The 14227-nt window shown below is 46.8% G+C and overlaps 1 protein-coding gene across 6 annotated transcripts in view; it reads right to left on the bottom strand.

The window, feature by feature from the left end:
• The window catches only part of RIMBP2 (RIMS binding protein 2), a 305822-nt gene that overhangs the window by 170130 nt on the left and 121465 nt on the right, over positions 1–14227 (bottom strand). The gene's annotated exons all lie outside the window — the stretch shown is intronic.

Raw genomic sequence — 14227 nt, 5'->3', positions numbered from 1 at the left:
CAGGGAAGCTGGACCCTGGCTGCAGGGTGGGTCCACAGACTTAGAGCATGTGAGCCGCCTGGGAAAGCAGCTCGGCAGGAATAAGCAGGATGGTGGGGGTGGAAATGGATGTTAATAAGCAACCAGGTGTCGTGTCAATTCCACAGGAGTTGTCTGGGTCTGACAGCTTGTCAGAATTCCACTGGGCACCTTCAAGAGTGAGGGGAATTTGAAAGGCAGAGGAAAATCACTGGGCCAGGAGTAAACTCACAGTGCATTTAATAAAATCTAAACAGAAATCTCTGACAGTGTGACTTGCTGTGACTGATGGCTGATGCAGACAGCTCTGGACTCTGCTGATCTAATCTTTCTGTCTCACCCTAGACTAAACTAGAAGCTGTAAACCCGTTCACACTGCATAAGAGGCATCCATTGAAAAAATGTTATTTGTATTTCATTCTAAATCAAGAGGGCTTTTCAAAAACCATTTAAAAGTCTTCAGTACAAGTGACACGAAAAGACCCACCCAGTGGATTTTGTATTTCCAGGGCCCTTTAAACCAAGGTACATTTTTCCTCCATGAAGAAGTGAATGGTCAGGCACTTGAAACACTTTTGGAGGCCCTCACTGTGGCTTTTCCTCAACAAGATATCTGGGTGGCATCTCGGGCTGCCAGTCCAATAATTAGCTTGTACATGAGGAAGTTAAATTGGTTCAAATACAGAATGCAAGCAAAGATCAAATGTGTGTCTGAATGTCAATGGGGTTGAATTTCCAGATCAAAAGTTAATAGGAGAAGGTTTGGGATTCGTCTCCAATTATTAATGAAGTTGTTCAAAGGGATGAACCGTGGAGCTACCCGGGGAATAAAATGTGAAAATGGTAACTCATAATTGAGGCTGTGTTGTGAGCTTTCATATTTAATGCTAATCTTCTTGGAAAGGGTAAGCAAGTATACCTTATTGCAGTCAGGGCTTTTTGGAGAGCAATTATTTTTTCCCCCTGGTGTTACTTAAACCAGGTCAGCTGTTTCAAACCCATGGTTAAATCATCCCATGTGCAAACTAGTTTTGGGGGCGTCAGTACCACTAGCACCCTGCCTGCATTATTGTAATACCATCTCTCCCTTCACCAACAGAGCAGGTAGGGCTCCTTTGAAATTGTAAGTCGGCTTACATAATTTTTCCATTGAAAACCCTGCAGTGGTTTTCCATTTCAGTTCTATAAAAAAGCCAAACTCCTACAAGACTAACAAATCTCTGTATGATCTGCATCCTTGTACCTCATTTCCTGCTACATTTTTCCCCTCCTCCCAGCTCACTCTGCTTCAGACATACCTGCTGTTCCTAAAACACGCCAGGCAGTCTCTGCCTCAGGGCCTTTGCACTGACTGTCCTTCCTAGTTGGGAAGCTCTTCTTCCAGACATCCATTTGGCCAACTCCTTTACCCTTCAAGTCTTTGCTCGTATTTTATCTCTTCGCTGAGGCCACTCTGCCACGTCTTTTTTAAAACACATTATTGACCAGAGACACAGCAATATGTTTTTAGAGAGTGCCTGGGCTTCCCTGGTGGCTCAGCGGGAAAGAATCTGCCTTCCCAGGCAGGAGACACGGGTTCAATCCCTGGGAGATCTGGAGAAGGAAATGGCAGTCTATTCTAGTATTCTTTCCTGGGAAATCTCATGTTCAGAGGAGGCTGGTGGGGTACAGTCAATGGGGTCACAAAAGAGTTGGACGTGACTGAGCATCTAAACAACAACAATTGACATCACCCAGCAAGCCACTCTCGTGCTTTTTCATTACATATTATTTTTTCCGTCTGTTCCCAGTAGAACGAGAGTTCTGTGAGAGGCCCATTGTTCTGCTTTGTCTCTTACTGCACCCACAGTAGAGCCTGGAAGAGAATCGAGGCTCATGCTAGGCAACATAAAGGAAGACGCAGACGCTTGCCCCTAAAGCCAGAATTACATGAATGCTACTGCTACCGGCACAGAATGGTATTGTATGTTGTTTGGTGACTCAAATATCATTAGCAGTGTTGGGCTCAGTAACCTGAGTTCCAAATATTGACCAACTTTTTGGCAAAGTCCCAAGCCAAAAGTGAACATTTCCTTACTTTTCACTGTGCCTTTCTGAAAAATTCAGTATAAATTAAAACTGTGCCAAAAAAAAAAAAAAAGAATCAAAGCCCAATAAATTGTAGCAAATTAAATAAACAAGCATGGAGATGAGCTGCCAGCCTCATCTCAGAAAAGCACCAAGCCATTTCCCACTCTCTTGATATCTGCAGGATAACCTGCAGTTCCTTTCACACAGTGTTTCTGCTAATGTCTGAACAGGTATTTCCTCCTCTCCCTCTGTATTTTTTGGCTTCAAAACGTATATGGGGCCTTACTCTGTGTATCCTTCTGTTTATTGGAGACACATTTGTTCACACAGCAGCACAAAAGTTAATACGAGAATTATAGTTAATGAAATAAATGGAAACCATATATCTCAGGGTTGTACACACACAACACTCCAACTTGGCTGGAAAAATGGAAAGAGGAAACAGATTCACTATCATATTTGATGAGCTTTTAAATAATATAGCTGTTACTCTCAATGAGGAGGAACATCTGAAAACTCCTACTGGAGACAATGCACTTTCTGTCCAGCAGTCTGTCAAATACCAGCTCCTGAAATTAAAAGATGCTTACTCCTTGGAAGAAAAGTTATGACCAACCTAGATAGCATATTCAAAAGCAAGACATTACTTTGCCGACTAAGGTCCATCTAGTCAAGGCTATGGTTTTCCAGTAGTCATGTATGGATGTGAGAGTTGGGCTGTGAAGAAGGCTGAGTGCCGAAGAATTGATGCTTTTGAAATGTGGTGTTGGAGAAGACTCTTGAGAGTCCCTTGGACTGCAAGGAGATCCAACCAGTCCATCCTGAAGGAGATCAACCCGGGGATTTCTTTGGAAGGAATGATGCTAAAGCTGAACCTCTAGTACTCTGGCCACCTCATGCGAAGAGTTGACTCATTGGAAAAGACTTTGATGCTGGGAGGGATTGGGGGCAGGAGGAGAAGGGGACGACCGAGGATGAAATGGCTGGATGGCATCACTGACTCGATGGACACGAGTCTGAGTGAACTCCAGGAGTTGGTGATGGACAGGGAGGCCTGGCGTGCTGCGATTCATGGTGTCGCAAAGAGTCGGACATGACTGAGCGACTGAACTGAACTGATGAGAACATTGTGGTGGAATCTATCAATGTTAAAGAGTTAAATCAGAGAACTGCCCACTCCTATAGCTATGCCTACAACTTGGGTAGTTAGAGTGGGGTTCAGTGTATAGAACAAGAGAGAAGAGAAAATATTCTTAGTGCAGAAAGAATTTGGGGGAAATATAAAAAGACTAAAAGGAGTGAGCAAAGCTGGTAGAAAGATTTGTGAACACAGACAACAGAAGCAATCTTATGGTTACCAAATGCAAAAGGAGGTGGCGGGGGAGGAGGGGGTAAATTAGGAGCTTGGGATTAACAGATACAAATGACTATGTATATAAGAGATAAACAATAAGGATCTGCTGTATAGCCCAGGGGACTAGATACAATATCTTGTAATAACCTATAAATGCAAAGAAACTGAATTATACATATTCTTTTTTAGGATCACTTTGCTATATACCTGAAACTAACACAACTTTGTAAATCAACTCTACTTCAAAAACAGGTTTCTAGACCTGGAGTTTTCAGACAGGGGCTCTGGCACACAGGTGCCTAAGTGTAAGGCAGAGTCAGCTGTCCTGCAACAAATCTGTTACTAGTAATGAAGTATGTGGGCATTTGTTACTTGGTTTCTTTTCTTAAAAATTGGGGTTTATAATGTCACTATATTGTGATTACCAGTCACGTGCATTCTGATATCCTGGGGCAGGGGTGTTGTCAGGCGCTCCAGCCCATCCTCTCCCCTTAGCTCCCTGACTGACTCTCCAATCGGGGGCGCTAGTGAGGCAGGAAGGATGGAGGAGGGTTTTCCGTCACTGCTGCTCCTGCCCTGGCACTTAACTGGAAAGGCGCAGGTTGTTCCGAGAGCAGCAGTTGGTGCCTACTTGAAGTTCTGCCATGATTACACCTCCTGGGGTTCCAGCAAGAGCCAGCCAGCTTCCCCCCCCCCCCCGCCCACCTTAAGCTCTGGGTCCCGTCTGCCATGCCTCTGAATTTTACTATTAGCCACTCAGCATCTGCCCTTCTGCCTTTGTCGTCCTCTAATACTTGGTTAACAGTTCTGCTTGTGTATCTGTATATACGTATAATTCTCTCTGCTAAAGTAATTGGTGTGTCTTCGTCTCCTGACTTGAACCTGAATGAACACTTGTGTCTTTCAAATGAGCCTCTGTCTCTCTTATCTGTGCCTTGGAGCTATCTTGTCAAGATCACCTGCCATATGTCAGGGAAAGGAAACAAGAATGGATGTCACAGAAATGTCGTCCTATCCCATGTAGCCTCCAAAAGATTTCCAATAATTTGAAATCTCACACCTCTCTCCTTTGCGTGTTAGTCAAATTTCTTTCCTCTGCAAGCAACAGAAATAGCCTTGGGCTACCCTAAGCTAGAAAGTAACTTTATTGGAAGGATGGTGGGGTCTCAAAACACCCAGAGCCAAGTTCCACAGCCAACCCAGCCAGAGGGGAAACCCGGGAGGTATCAGGGGACCCAAAAACAGGAGCTCAGGAACCTTTTCCTCAGAGGGCTGCTCGTCCCTGCTTCAGCATCCCAAAACCTTCCACTCCAGACTGTAAATTCCCAGGAGTTTGAATCTGATGGCTTGGAACAGATCGGTGGTATCTCTGATTAGAGCAGCTCCCTCAAGTGGACAGGTCTCGTGGTCCCCACACCAGCCCAGGGTTAGTCCCAGAACGCACAGGGAACTGCTGTGTGAGCCTGATCCTCTGCCCCAATCCTAATTTCTCACTCCAGGTAATGGTGACAGGCTGCCCTGAGGGAAATTCAGAAGCAACTGAGAGACAGGCTCCCGAGACCCCGTTACATTCAGAGCAGCTGTCACACTAATAGACCCTCTTGCGAACTTGATATGCATGTTTCTTGCCAGGTGCTTAAAGCTAAACGCTTTGCTTTGAAACATTTGTTGAAAAGCTTTTCAGTTCCCCAACTCCACCTGTTTTATACAAGTGACTTAATAGGAACAATTTTGCAAGCTCTCTCTTCCAGTCGGATCCTCTCCTGTATGCAGAGTTACCTGCATGTTAAGCTGGCATTTGCACAGGTATAAAACTATTTCTGGACAGTGGGGTGTTATCCAATGAGCAAAATCCGAGACAGTCCTGGAGTTGATTTCTAAAATGCCATCCACCCTCCTTACACAGCCAGTCCAAATGCTGGTCCTCGTGATGCTCTCAAAGGCTCACTGCCTCCCACTGATGCTCTTGCACAAGCCAGGGCTAAGCCACAGACCCTGCAATAGGTAGTCCCATCATGGACACAAATCCAGTGTATGGAATCCATGCATGACTAGGCTGATGCTTGCAGTTCAAATGGTATCTATTAAAGGATAGATAGAAACGATGAACTTGTTGAAAACCAACCTTGCTACACATAAATTCATTTCACAAAACTTTACAGAAGAACATCACCAGGTTGGCCTCAAAATGACGCATCTCGGTAGTTTCCAAAACTCAGATGCTAAGGAAAAGGATGCATAGGTTTGCTGGACAGAAAGATTCACCTTATTCTTTCCCCCCATGTGATTCATGAAAACCTGAACTTGTAAACCTCTTATTGGAATAAACACTGGAAAGGAGAAAAAATATTGTGTCAACACCTGAAGGAACATCAAACAAGGAGCGCTATTATGTGATAATTAAGAGATGAGACACTGGAATTTGAGAGAGGTGTGAACAAAAGTGTCAGGTCCTACAGGAAAGAAGCAACCTGACAATTAGAAAGGTATCCAACCATTCACATCTACGCTTCTCCCTATCCTGATTCCTACTCTTAATACATATAGTTCCAAGAAGTCAATGACATGCATCTGGTCCCATTTGAGCACTCAGCACACTATCACTATGATGCTGATTGCTAGAAAAATCAACCAAAGTCCTATGACAAAAATCACAGCAGCAATTATATGGATATAGTCATGGTTAATAGTAGCCAGTTTTAAAAAAATAGGTAGAAAGCTTAACATTTCATTTAGCACAGACTTATTATTAGCACTGCTGTAGGTGCTGGGAAAACAAAAAGTTGGGGGGAAACTGGTCAAAACACCTGACCTCTTGGAGCTCAGAGCTGATTAAGCAGCAAAGACTGAGAGAAAAATGCCATTGGAAATAGAATGGAACATGGTCACTTTACATGTACTGCGTAAGTGGCCAAAGGGGTTTGTCTACCAACCTAGGAACAATCAGGGTGGGAGCTCATGGTGGGACGGGGGTGGGAGAGATGGGAAAGCAAGTGGTGACAAATCCAAGACTCCACCGCAGAGACATCCTGTCCCCTCCAGAGCTTAGGAGTTGCCCACAGTGGCTGCAGCATGCTTGGATGCTCACCTTTCTCGTCGGCAAACACAGCCATTCGAGGAACCCAGGGCCTCCTCCGGCAAGCACGGAGGATTCAGAGGCCAACACCAAGGAAACCAGCAATGTAAAACTGCCAGCGCTGTACAGTGACAGTTTTGTCAGGGAAAAATATATATATATATTTGTCATATGTATATGAAAACATCCATAGAGCACAGAGGAGATGAGAAAGCAAAATTGATCAATTATTGATTCAGGGTAGAATCAGAGGTAAATAGTTTATTTAAAAATGCCCTTTAGTATCATTATTATGAATTATTTTCCATGCATCCCAATGTTCATTACAGCGCTATTTACAATAGCCAGGACAGGGAAGCAAGCCGAGATGTCCATCAACAGAAGAATGGGTAAAGAAGATGTGGAATACATACACAGTGGAATATTACTCATCCATACGAAGGAATGAAGGAATGCCATTTGCAGCAACATGTATGGATCTAGAGATCATCATACTGGGTGAAGTCAGACGGAGAAAGACTGATATCATCTTATATGTGGAACCTTAAGAAAGGCTGCAAATGCACTGATCTACAATTCAGAAATAGAGTTACAGGTGTAGAAGACAAACCTATGGTTACCAAGGGAGAAAGGAAGGGGGAGGGGTAAACTGGGATTGACATATGCACACTACTCTATATAAAATAGATCACTAATAAGGATCCATGTATAGCACAGGGAACTCTGCTCAATATTCTGGAATGACCTATATGGGAAAAGACTGAGAGTCCCTTGGACTGCAAGGAGATCCAACCAGTCCATTCGGAAGGAGATCAGCTCTGGGATTTCTTTGGAGGGAATGATGCTGAAGCTGTAACTCTAGTACTTTGGCCACCTCACGCAAAGAGTTGACTCATTGGAAAAGACTCTGATGCTGGGAGGGATTGGGGGCAGGAGGAGAAGGGGACAACAGAGGAGGAGAAGGGGACAACAGAGGATGAGATGGCTGGATGGCATCACCGACTCAATGGACATGAGTTTGAGTGAACTCTGGGAGTTGGTGATGGACAGGGAGGCCTGGTGTGCTGCAATTCATGGGGTTGCAAAGAGTTGGACACGACTGAACGACTGAACTGAACTGAACTGATATGTATATATATTAATATAACTGATTCACTTTGCTGTACACCTGAAATTGAGACAACATTGTAAATCAACTAGACCACAATAAAGTTTTTTTTAATAAATAAATTAATTAAAATGCTCTTTAATAGACTTACAGACTTAGAAAACAAACCAAAGGGGAAAGGGAGGTGGGGGAAGGATAAATTGGGAGTTCGGGATTAACAGATACACACTGCGTGCGTGCTGAGTCCATTCAGTCATGTCTGACTCTTTGTGACCCTATGGACTGTAGCCCACAGGCTCCTCTGTCCATGCTATTCTCCAGGCAAGTATACTGGAGTGGGTTGCAGTGCCCCCTTCCAGGGGATCTCTCCTACCCAGGGATCGAACCCACGTCTCTTACGTCTCCTGCATTGGCAGGCAGATTCTTTACCACTAGCGCCCCTCAAGCCCACACTCTACTATGTATAAAACAGATAAACAACAAGGACCCACTGTATAGCACAGGGAACTATATTCAATATCTTGTAATAACCGATAATGGAAAAGAACTTTAAAAAGTACGTATATATACATCTATGTATATATTAGAGATAAATCTGTGTGTGTTTATTGAAAATGTAGATGAGTTAATAACAGGAGCCCTATAAATAATTTTGTGATTCTCAGGATCTAAGTCTGATCAGACAGCAGTTGCTGCTGCTGCTGCTGCTGCTGCTAAGTCATTTCAGTCGTGTCCAACTCTGTGTGACCCCATCGACGGCAGCCCACCAGGCTCCGCTGTCCCTGGGATTCTCCAGGCAAGAACACTGGAGTGGGTTGCCATTTCCTTCTCTAATGCATGAAAGTGAAAATTGAGAGTGAAGTCCCTCAGTCGTGTCCGACTCTTAGCAAACCCTCGGACTGCAGCCCACCAGGCTCCTCTGTCCCTGGGATTTTCCAGGCAAGAGTATTGGAGTGGGGTGCCATTGCCTTCTCCACAGACAGCAGCAATGGGTCTTAATTTTATCACCTTTTGCTCCGTTGCTCTTCTCCTTGAAATCTGGCTCTAGGGGAGGGCAGGATAGAGGCAGGACTGAGGGTATTTGCTGGGGGCAGATGTCTATTTCTGGTCCCTGGTGATGGGGAGCAGCTGAGGACAGGGGCATAGCAGAGCCCTGGGGGGTGGTACAAGCTGAGAAACACAGGAAGCGAGATGCACGCAGCCCAGAGACGCCAAACTTGAGATGTGGGTAATTTTGAAACCTCTCCGGGGCTGTTCCCCAACTCAGAGCCAACTGTTCGATGTAGAAATCCCCCTTCATCTCAAGTCACCCCCACGCACGCCTCCCTCCCGACTCCCTTTCCAACCTCTGCCCATGACTCTGCAGGCACGGGATGGAATTCAGAAAGAAAGGAGAAAAGAAAGCTTGCCATTTCTGAAGGGAATGAAAAGGCAAGCAGAGATCTAAGCAATCAGCTCTGCTGTCTCCTTGTTGAGTTTCTGTTTAAACGGATTACCACCATGCATAGGTGACGCTCCTGTAAAAAGGTCAAGCTGAATTTATCTCCCTTCAAACGAATTTCGAGTTAAACATAACTAACAAACAAAGAAACCACCAAAATGAGGGGGGAAATCCATCAATTGAGTGAAGATTAAATCTCGTCCTATACACCACATTGTTTCAGGTTGGAGATGTGTGTGTTCGGTCAGTTCTGACTCTTTGTGACCCTGTGGACTGTAGCCCGCCAGGCTCCTCTGTCCTTGGGATTCTCCCGGCAAGAACATTGGAGTGGGTTGCCATTTCCTCCTCCAGGGGATCTTCCCGACCCAGGGATGGAATCCGCCTCCCTTATGTCTCCTGCATTGACAGGCAGATTCTTTACCGCTGAGCTACGGCTGTCTCTTCAGGTTGGAGATGCATAAGCTCAAGGGGCAGCATCTAGAAAACAGGAGCAAGCCTCCCTGAAGGAGGAAACAGCCAAGTGGTGAGCGACCAGCTCCCCAGAAACATGGACCTGGAGGGAAGCACGCCCCTTCCCCCACCAACTGAAGAACACCTCACACTACAGAGTCTAGTTTTCATCTCATTCTGTTCCCAAAAGAGACAAGGGAATTCTGGGGCAAATTACTTCCTGCTAAAGAATTTCTGTTATTGCCAACATACATAAATAAACTTCCCAGTGTGTTTGCACGGTGTCTGGGGATGCATTCTTTCACATGCAATGTGCCTTTCTAGGTTGTCAACATGCCCCTCTGAGTTCAGACTGAGGGTCTCTAAGCCCCAGTCCCAGGGGCAACTTTGCATTTCTGGGGTCCAGGTGAGAATGTGGTTTTATAAGCTGCACCCTCATTGGCACACGGAGATTCCAACGGCTGGGGACCTAAGAAAAGTGTAACACATGGTCTGTGACTTTCCTCCTGGACTCCAGAGGGGGATGCCTGGGAGCCGTGAGCAGCCCCATCTCACACCTGGTCTCCTTCCACTCACGGGGAAGACTAAACTTCCCGGATCCCTGCGTTGGGTGGAATCACATGACCAGTTCCAACAAATGAGTTGTGAGCAGAAGTAACAGGTGCCATTTTCTGGATCAGAGGACCTAACAGTTGAGGTCAGATGCTCCACGCTCATATGCCTCTACAGGGCAGCCAGGGACATTTCAGATGGCAGCCACCAGACCAGCCTGGGTCCCTGAGGGACCACAGTGGGCAGAGTCCTGCCATCTGAGGACAGCTATGCAGCTTGAGCAAGAAATAAGCGTCCCAGGTTGGGGAACGTTTGTTATTGCAGCATGATCAGAACTTGCCAGGCTAAATCAGGATGAGACACCAGCTATGCAAAACTCTCCCCTTCACGAATCACTGCCTTGTCATGGCGAAGGGGCTTGTGGTGGTGAACTCAGTGAAGCTATAAGCCATACCATGCAGAAGCTCCAATACTTTGGCCACCTGAAGCCAAAAGCTGACTCACCGGAAAGATTGAAGGCAAAAGAAGAGGGCAACAGAGGATGAGATGGTTGGATGGCATCACCGACCCAATGGACATGAGTTTGAGCAAACTCTGGGAGATAGTGAAGGACAGGGAAGCCTGGCGTGCTGCAGCCCATGGGGTCACAAAGAGATGGACATGAATGAGCGACTGAACAATGACAACAAACGCAGAACTGAGCAACGCACCTGTGGAATTTCAATCAAGATTCAGCCAAGTCCTCTATCGATCAAAACACAAGATGTTTCTAGGGTTTTTCCCAAATGTTACAAACAATGCTACAATGTATGTATTTATGGTTATTAGTTCTTTCCTGTTCATGGAATGCCTGCATCAGGCACTGTGCATCCAAAAACAAGGAAAACATACAAAGCCCCTGTTCCCACAGTGGGAAGGAACACACGGCAAATCAATGTAACAGGCTGGGTTGGGTAGTGATGCTGCTGCTGCTGCTAAGTCGCTTCAGTCACGTCCGACTCTGTGTGACCCCATAGACGGCAGCCCACCAGGCTCCCCCATCCCTGGGATTCTCCAAGCAAGAACACTGGAGTGGGTTGCCATTTCCTTCTCCAATGCATGAAAGTGAAAAGTGAAGTGAAGTCGCTCAGTCGCGTGTGACTCTTAGCGACCCCAGGGACTGCAGCCTAGGTAGTGATGAGTACTATAAAAATTGAGCAGTGTAAAGAAGACACAGAATGAATTTGATAGAGAGGGTACAAGGAAGACAAGCTGGAGCTCGGTCGCTCAGGCTCCTAAGAGCCAAGTCTGTGTACCCCTTCCCAGCTCTGTGTTCAGTGGGGTCACTTGGTAACTTGAAAACCATCCCAGGAGAAATACTGGCTTGGCCAAAAGTTCATTCAGATTCGTCTGTGGCAGCCTATGGAAAGACCCAAGCAAACTTTCCGGCCAGCCCAATATTTGCACCATGGAAATGGCAAACACTACAAATCAGAGCTTGTGGGGTGGAAGGGATTTCTTTCTGCCCCCACCCCGGAGATGGTTTACCAGAATGCCCTTGGATGTTTGGATGGAGGTGGAATTGGGAATGAGAGGGAGGAAAGGAGAGAGTGAAATGGCTAGGAAGGATATTTCAGGGAGAAGAGATGCTGACATGAAGATGATTTTGACTGGGGTGGAATGGAGCGGGGAGGGCGGATAAGGTCCGGAAGGAAGGGTTGTAGGTCACACGGGGCCCTGCAGATGGTGGAAGAGCTTTGAATTTTATCCTGAGCATGATGAGATGTCTCTTTGACATCTTTAAATGCACAGCTTAAAGCTATAGGACCAAAGCAAAGACAAAGAAGGGAAGGACAAAGGGAAGGAAGGAAGGGAGAGGGGGGGAAGGAAGGGATGGAAAGAAAAAAGGAAAGGGAGTGGAGGGGAGGGGAGGAAGGGGAGGGAGAGGTGGCAAGGGAAGGAAGGAGAAAATGCAGTTTCATATCCAGGGCCATGGGTGGTTCACTGAGGAAAGAAGCAGCTCGCTACTGCATGTGTGAGAGAGATGCTCCAGGCTGTGGCTTCCATACCCCCCGTGTCTAAGGTCTCAGCAGGCTGGCTGCAACTCTCAGCCTTAAGCAGCCTGCCCACAGGAGCGGCTGAGCACGCGGCATCCCCGCCCTGAGCAGCCCCCAGGAGGTGTGTTCCTCCAGAGGGTAGCAGATGGGTCCCCGTGTGCATTTGCTCATAGCCAGGACCAAAGCAATCACCCAAAAAAAGAGAATCAAACCAAACTGTTCCTGTGTCCCTGGCCAAGTGGTGGATAAACGTGTGTGTCTCTCTGGGTTTGGAAACCAGAGTGAGATAGGGATTAAGACGGAGCTGGCAGGGCAGGGATGACGGCCGGAGCTCTTTAGCACCAGCTGCTGCGAGCACCCAGGAGCCCTGCCATGGAGCCAAGAGGCATATGCACACTCCACATGCCATCAATTGAGGCCCCGAGTCCTAAATGAATCACACCGGGAGAGAGATTGCAAAACAGCATGTCTCCATTGCAATTGGGCAGGTGTGGTGCCTGGCAGCAAAGATCTTCATGTCGAAAAAAGCCTGGATGTGTGTCTAGGGCTGGGTGGGCATAGCTTTTGGACCAAGACGAGCCCAGAAAGACATGCAGGAAGGCCCAGACCCTCTCACATGATCTCAGGAAAAGTTAGGAGACCACATGGCCGGCTCCAGCCCAGTGTTGGCCTCACTGGGTCCATCTGGTTGGGCTGGACTGGGCTGGACTTTTCTCTTGCACGGCCTGAGAGGATCAACCATCCTCTCTTCCACTGTAGCTGTTGCCTTGAGCATAGGCCACTGTCTCGGGTTCAAAAAGGTACAGCAACGCTGAGCCTGCAAGATTCTGTAGGGAAGGCCCACTGGGGTGGCCGCGGTCCCCACATGCTCTGCTGTTTCCACCCTTGTGCCAATTCTCACGTGTTTTGCCTGATTCATTCATTTCCCTTCATTCATTTCCCTTGATCCCGGCCCCCTGGGCTTTTGATCCTGCAACCCCAAGACGATAAAAAGTGTCAAAGAAAAGACCAAGGGCAAAAATGGACCAATGTAGACAGTGGGAGGGTGGCTAATTGTTTTTCTGTTATCAGTTTCTTCAATCCTTCTGAAATGTGTTTTAGCAGCTTAAAATTATTTTGAAAGTCATTATTAAAATGACCACAAGCGCTTTCAGTATCAACCAGGGAATAGGCAATAGACCGTCTCTTACAAAATCATTGGGTTTCATAGCTTTGCCCAGCCCCGAGGGGAATTTGTAAATGGAGATGGAGAGGAGTCATGTCCTCCATTTTCTGTCACACCCAGACGGGTGGCAGCTGTCCACTACACACTGGGAGTCACGAATAATCTCTCCCCTCCTTCCCTCCCACACAAGCCTGCTGGTGCCTCCCAGGCAGACGCTCAAGCAGACACTCAGGCCTCAGAACATTCCAGCACCATTCCTATCGCTCAGCCTTTGCACCGGTTTTCCCCCAGTCCCTGTCTGAAATGTCCCTCTTCCTTTCTAGCCCACCACTCCAACTCCTCTCCAATCTTCACAAATGGGCTTCAGTCCAACCTCCTCCAGGAATCCTTCCTTCCCTCACTTTCAGCCTCTAGCCATTTCTCATGGTCTGAGCTCCACACCGTGTTTCCCAACCCGCAGGCAGGCAGTTCCCATTCTCTGTCTGTGCCATAACCCCACACCGTCTCTGCTATTCATTTGGAAATATTTTTATTTAGGTCAATTCACTTTCTATTAAGGCTTTCTAAACTACACTCACTTTCCAGGAGACTTCACTGAATGGAGAATTGGTAGCATTTATGCTAAATGGTAACCATAAAAATAAACACAGGTTCTTCCCCGGCGGTGCAGTGGCTAAGAATCTGCCTGCCAGTGCAGGAGACATGGGTTTGATCCCTGGTCCAGGAAGATCCCGCATGCCTCGGAGCAACTCAGCCATGTGCCACAACTACTGAGCCCGCAAGCCTAGAGCCTGAGCTCCACAACAGAAGAAGCCACCACGAAGAGAAGCCTGTGTACTGCCATGAGGAGCAGCCGTCACCGGCGGCAACTAGAGAAATTCTCATGCTTTGTTTCCCAGTTCCAGAAACAAAGACCCAGTGCAGTCCAAAATAAATAAATAAATAGAAATCTCCATA

This window comes from Ovis aries, chromosome 17 (assembly GCF_016772045.2).
Source record: "Ovis aries strain OAR_USU_Benz2616 breed Rambouillet chromosome 17, ARS-UI_Ramb_v3.0, whole genome shotgun sequence".
Lineage (NCBI taxonomy): Eukaryota > Metazoa > Chordata > Mammalia > Artiodactyla > Bovidae > Ovis > Ovis aries.
The sequence above is the reverse complement of the archived record's forward strand: the minus strand, read 5'-3'. Positions and strand labels throughout refer to the sequence as shown.